General features: G+C 47.8%; 1 long non-coding RNA gene across 1 annotated transcript in view; it reads left to right on the top strand.

The window, feature by feature from the left end:
• The first annotated feature begins 2,234 nt into the window (after positions 1-2,234).
• LOC112073569 (uncharacterized) overlaps positions 2,235-7,016 on the top strand; it is a 9,364-nt gene continuing 4,582 nt past the window's right edge. Inside the window, exon 1 of the long non-coding RNA XR_002894567.2 lies at positions 2,235-2,304. This is a non-coding gene — a long non-coding RNA (uncharacterized lncRNA). The remainder of the gene's footprint in view (positions 2,305-7,016) is intronic.

Raw genomic sequence — 7,016 nt, 5'->3', positions numbered from 1 at the left:
CTCCCTCATTCCTTAACTCTCTCCCTACCTCCTCCTATCCTCATCTCCACCTCCCTCGTCTCTAACTCTCCACCTAACTCCTCTTATCCCCCTCTCCCCCTCTCCACCTCCCCTTATATCTAACTCTCCACCTAACTCCTCTTATCCCCTATCCCCATCTCCACCTCCTCATCTCTAACTCTCCACCTACCTCCTCCTATTCCTCATCTCCACCTCCCTCGTCTCTAACCTCCACCTAACTCCTCTTATCCCCCTCTCCCCTCTCCAACCTCCCTCATATCTAACTCTCCACCTAACTCCTCTTTATCCCCCTATCCCATCTCCACCTCCCTCATCTCTAATCTCTCCCTACCTCCTCCTATCTCATCTCCACCTCCCTCATCTCTAACTCTCTCCCCTCTCCTATCCTCATCTCCACCTCCCTCATCTCTAACTCTCCACCTACCTCCTCCTATCCCCCTCTCCACCTCCCTCATCTCAAACTCTCTCCTATTTCCTCATGTCCCCTCTCCACCTCCTTTCATCTCTCTATCCCTCCCTCTCTCTATCTCGACCTCTCTACAATCTCTGTCTCCCTCCTTTCCTCTATCCCGAGTGATCGCCAGTTCACAGCAGCGGAAGGGGAGAAATAGAGAGAGAGGAGAGAGAAGGAGAAGGAGAGAGAGAGGAGAGGGCAAACAGAGCCCCAGGACAAGCAACAATATTAGACCCAACCAAATCATGAAAAAACAAAAAAGATAATTACTTTGAACACTTGGAAAGAATTAACAAAAAAAACAGATCAAACTAGAATAGATATTTGGTTATAAACAGAGAGTAAACACAGTGGCAATATACCTAACCACTGTGACTGACCCATAAAAGGAAAGCTTTGACTCAGTGAGCATAGCCTTGCTATTAGAGAAAGGCCGCCATAGAGACAACTGGCTCTCAAGAGAAGACAGGCTATGTGCTCACTGCCCACAAAAATGAGGTGGAAACTGAGCTGCACTTCATAAACTCCTCCTGCCAAATGTATGACCATATTAGAGACACATATTTCCTCAGATTACACAGACCCACAAAGAATTCAAAACAAACCAATTTTATAACCTTCCCATATCTACTGGTTGAAATCTAACACACGTCGTCCAATCACAGCAGCAAGATGTGTGAACTGTTGCCACAAAAGAAAGGGCAAGCAGTGAAGAAGAACAAACCCATTGTAAATATAACCCATATTTATGCTTATTTATTTTATTTTTTGTACTTTAAATATTTGCACATTCATTACAAACACTGTATATAAGACTTAATATCACATTTTAAATGCCTTTATTCCCTTGAACTTTTGTAAGCGTAATGTTTACTGCTATTTCTTTATTTTGTATTTCACATTTTGTTTATTATCTTTTTCACTTGCTTTGGCAATGCAAACATATCTTTCCCATGCCAGAAAAAGGCCTGCTAATTCAGCTGAATTGTGAGCGAGAGAGAGAACGATGAAGAGAGACGTGGATCCATTTGAAATGAGCTGGGGGATATTGAGTGAGGTGCTCTGACAAGAATTTACAATAATTGGTGCTCTCACACCCCTGTCTCTCTACACAACTCCAAATATTCTCTATAAAGGGCACCTCTCACTCTTTCTCTTTTTCCTCTCTCTCTCTCTCTCTCTCTCTCTCTCTCTGTCTCTCTGTCTCTCTGTTCTCTCTCCTCTTCTCTCTCTCTCTCTCTTGTCTCTCTCCCCCTCTCTCCCCTCTCTCTCTCTCTCTCTCTCTCTCCTCTCTCGTCTCTCTCTCTCTCTCTCTCTCTCTCTCTCTCTCTCTCTCTGTCTCTTCCCCCCCTCTCTCTCTCTTGTCTCTCTCTTCACCCCCCCCCCTCTCTCTCTCTGTCTCTCTCTCTCCCCCCCCCCCCCCCCCCCTCTCCCCCCCCCCCCCCCCTCTCTCTCTCTCCAGCTACATGTCAATGTAAATTCAAAAGAGCAGTGTTTGAACAACATAATAGCACCACCAAGTGTCAGTCTTCAACGCCTGTATTTTCAACACATATTTGAATCTGCCGTTGACACTGCCTGGAGCAAAGTGTGGACTTTGTCAAGGAAGGTTATATATGTAGCGCAATTGTGTTGTGTGTGTCCGTGCTTATTCATGTGGTGTGTTGCTTGAGACCCAGGTATCATTGCGATGTTAGTCATTGGCTGAAAGGCCCAGAGGGAGACACGTGGATACATAATACATATATGTGTGTTTGCAGGAACTGAATGGGAATAACCTCACACGCATCACCAAGACTGACTTTCTGGACCAAGTACCTCCGCGTGCTGTAAGTCATTTACACTGTGTTCATCATCTACTGTGCATGCACACAATTTCCCTGTGCGTATTGTCTAAATGAATACTGTTAATGATGCTGACGCGTCTTGACAATGTCCATCTGTTCTGTTTATGTAGACACTGAACTATTTCTGGCGCTGTTAGTGGTATTAGACAGTCTCACTATAACTAACTCTACAGTCTTGTTATGGTGATAATTGGACTGGTTTTAGATATGATGGAATGTCTCACTAACTCTACAGTCTGTGTATGGTGGTATTGGACTGGTTTTTAGATATGATGAATGTCTAACTAACTCTACAGTCTGATACACCTCTTATAAACTCACTGATAGGAGATCTCTGCTGTCTCGAGTGGCCCTCATACCATCAATTACCACACAAGCACACGCACACCCCCTCTCCCTTTAATATCCCCCTCTCCCACATGCCTTCCCCTTTCATATCCCCCTCTCCCACATAACTTCCCCTTTAAACCCCCCCCTCCCACATCCTTCCCCTTTAATACCCCCCTCTCCCACATACCTTTCCCCTTTAATATCCCGCTCTCCCACATACCTTCCCCTTAATATCCCCGTCTCCCACATACCTTCCCCTTTAATATCCCCCTCTCCCACATGCCTTCCCCTTCATACCCCCTCTCCCACATACCTTCCCCTTTAATATCCCCCTCTCCCACATACCTTCCCCTTTAATACCCCCCTCTCCCACATACCTTCCCTTTAATACCCCCCTCTCCACATACCTTCCCCTTTAATATCCCCCTCTCCCACATACCTCCCCTTTAATACCCCCTCTCCCACATACCTTCCCCTTTAATACCCCCCTCTCCCACATACCTCCCCTTTAATATCCCCCTCTCCACATACCTTCCCCTTAATACCCCTCTCCCACATACCTTCCCCTTTAATACCCCCCTCTCCCACATACCTTCCCCTTAATATCCCCCTCTTCCCACATACCTTCCCCTTTAATTTCCCCCTCTCCACATTACCTTCCCCTTTAATACCCCCCTCTCCCACATACCTTCCCTTTAATTTCCCCCTCTTCCCACATACCTTCCCCTTTAATACCCCCCTCTCCCACATACCTTCCCCTTTAATATCCCCCTCTCCCACACACCTTCCCCTTTAATTTCCCCCTCCCACATAACCTTCCCCTTTAATACCCCTCTCTCCCACATACCTTCCCCTTTAATACCCCCCTCTCCCACATACCTTCCCCTTTAATTTCCCCCTCTCCCACATATCTCTCCCCCTTTAATTTCTCCCTTCCCCACATACCTTCCCTTTAATATTCCCCTCTCCACATTACCTTCCCCTTTAATACCCCCCCTCTCCCAACATACCTTCCCCTTTAATATCCTCCTCTCCCACTTACCTTCCCCTTTAATACCCCCCCTCTCCCACATACCTTCCACTTTAATATCCCCCTCTCCCACATACCTTCCCCTTTAATATACCCCTTCTCCCACATACCTTCCCCCTTTAATACCCCCTCACCAGTACCTTCCCCTTTCATTACCCCCCTCTCCCGCATACCTTCCCCTTTAATATTCCACTCTCCCACATACCTTCCCTTTCCCTTAAAATCCCCCTCTCCCACATTACCTTCCTCTTTCATACCCCCCTCTCCCACATTCCTTCCCTTTAATTTTCCCCATCTCCCACATACCTTCCCCTTTAATATCCCCCTCTCCCACATACCTTCCCCTTTCATACCCCCCTCTCCCACATACCTTCCCCTTTAATATCCCCCTCTTCCCACATACCTTCCCCTTTCATACCCCCTCTTCCACATACCTTCCCCTTTAATACCCCCCTCTCCCACATACCTTCCCTTTAATATCCCCCTCTCCCACAACCTCCCATTTAATTTCCCCCTCCCCTCTTACCTTCCCCTTTAATATCGCCCTCTCCCACATACCTTCCCCTTTAATACCCCTCTCCCCTTACCTCCCCCTTTAATATCACCCTCTCCCTCTACCTTCCCCTTTAATATCCCCCTCTCCCTCTTACCTTCCCCTTTAATATCGCCCTCTCCCTCTTACCTTTCCCCTTTAATATCCCCTCTCCTCTTACCTTCCCTTTAATACACCTCTCCCTCTTACCTTCCCTTTTAATATCACCCTCTCCCACTCTCTGGCTTCACAACCTGCCTCTCTCCCCCTATATACTAACCAAACCTCTATTTCCTTTCCCACCCTCCTCCCTCCCTCGCCGCTCTTTCCCTCAATTCTCCCCTCTTCTTACATCCCCCTTCCACCCCCCCCCCCCCCCTCACCCTCCTCCCTGCTCATCCCCCTCCTTCCTCTCCCTCTGTCCCCGTTAAATGCCTCCATGTCTCCAGATTGTCACCAGCGAGGTAGAAAGGAAACAGCTCCTTACAGGGCTCTAATATTCAGACCATAGCTTTTCCTTGCATGGCTATAAACCTTTTGTATTCTCATAGGACAACACAACGACACACACACACACACACACACACACACACACACACACCACACACACACACACACACACACACACACACACACACACACACACACACACACACACACACACACACACACACACACACACACACACACACACACACACACACACACACACACACACATCTATCTGTTGGGGTCATGGCGCGGTGAAACCCTCATATATCTGCCCTCACTGACTCAGCAGACTAACAATGGCGTGACCTTTGCTCTTCACAACCCCCCATCAACCCCAGAGACGGTGTTTGTGACACCAGGGGAAGGTCCTTACAGGAAGACCAATTCAACCTTACAGGAATAGACATTATCTGCTGGGGGACTGAGAAAACACCCAGACACACAATCAGAGAAACACGACATGAAAGAAAAAACAGAAACACGACAGACAGTCTGAGAAATCGAAGCATGCTGATTGGGCCTGTGGCTGTGATAATCTCTCCTTAGGACTTCCTGTCTGGAGAGGAAATGGAGGTCCACTCTGTGATACAGGAGCAGGAATATTTACAGTGCATCAGATCGGTGAGGTTGTCTGGCAAAACGGTACTAATGGAAAAGCACCGTACGTTCAAACTCTGCATACAAGGCCAAGCTAAATTGAGTTCAACTCAAGTATTTCAAATACTTGAAACATATATTCAACCATTGTCTGCCACATGGGCTATTTGAGGTGGAGGAGGAGGGGGTTAGGAGGGGGGAGGCAGAGAGAGGGAGGGGGAAAGGTATGTGGAAAGAGACAGAAATTGAAATTGAATTGAAAGGAGGAAAAATAAGGAGTCAGAGAGAAAAAGACAGACAAAGAACCTGACCATAGTTTAAAGTTTTCTAGATAAGTGCCTTCTCCTCTTATTCACCCTCTATCTAAATTCATGAGGGAGAGAGTGAGTGGAGGTGAGCAGAACGTTTCTCTATATTTATGGAGTTGGAACAGGAAAACCCATTTGCATTTATATTCGATTGGAAGGAAACAGACTGCTGAGTGGAGCCGCGAAGCCTCACAGAACACACACACAGAACGGTACTCACAGACTGCTGATTGGAGCCGCGAGGCCTCACAGAACACACACACAGAACGGTACTCACAGACAGTAACCGCACTGGATTTCCACATACACGCTGCTAAGCTAACGCACTGGATTTCATATACACGCTGCTAAAGCTAACGCACTGGATTTCACATACACGCTGCTAAGCTAACGCCTGGATTTCAATACACGCTGCTAAAGCTAAAGCAGCTGGATTTCACAATACACGCTGCCAAAGCTAACGCACTGGATTTCATATACACGCTGCTAAAGCTAACGCACTGGATTTCACATACACGGCTGCTAAAGCTAACGCACTGGATTTCACATACACGCTGCAAAGCTACGCACTGGATTTCATATACACGCTCTAAGCTACGACGCACTGGATTTCACATACACGCTGCTAAAGCTAACGCACTGGATTTCATTACAGCTGCTAAAGCTAACGCACTGGATTTCATATACACGCTGCTAAAGCTAACGCACTGGAATTTCACATACACGCTGCCAAAGCTAACGCCTGGATGGTTTGGGAAGTGTTGCAATATAAGTTTAGGGAGAGACAAGAGTCCAGGTCTTAGAACCAATAGTAGTGTTCCTTCATCCAGAGTAGCGTTCTGTGTGTGTTCTGTGAGGCCTCGCGGCTCCACTCAGCAGTCTGTGAGTAGCTTTCTGGTGTGTGTGTGTTACTGTGAGGCCTCGCGGTCTCCTCCAATTCAGCAGTCCTGTGAAGTACCGTTCTGTGTGTGTGTTCTGGAGGCCTCGCGGCTCATCAGCAGTCTGTGAGTACCGTTCTGTGTGTGTGTTCTGTGAGGCCTCGCGGTCTACTCAGTAGTCCTGTGAGTACCCGTTCTGTGTGTGTTCTGTGAGGCCTCGCGGATCCAATCAGCAGTCTGTGAGTACCGTTCTGTGTGTGTGTTCTGTGAGGCCTCGCGGCTCCACTCAGCAGTCTGTGAGTAAGCTTTCTGTGTGTGTGTGTGTTCTGTGAGGCCTGCCGGCTCCAATCAGCAGTCCTGTGAGTACCGTTCTGTGTGGTGTGTTCTGTGAGGCCGCGGCTCCAATCAGCAGTCTGTGAGTACCGTTCTGTGTGTGTGTTCTGTGAGGCCTCGCGGCTCACTCAGTAGTCTGTGGAGTACCGTTCTGTGTGTGTTCTGTGAGGCCTCGCGGATCAATCAGCAGTCTG

This window comes from Salvelinus sp. IW2-2015, unplaced genomic scaffold (assembly GCF_002910315.2).
Source record: "Salvelinus sp. IW2-2015 unplaced genomic scaffold, ASM291031v2 Un_scaffold2299, whole genome shotgun sequence".
NCBI lineage: Eukaryota > Metazoa > Chordata > Actinopteri > Salmoniformes > Salmonidae > Salvelinus > Salvelinus sp. IW2-2015.
Note: the sequence above shows the minus strand (reverse complement) of the source record. Positions and strands in the feature narration are given on the sequence as shown.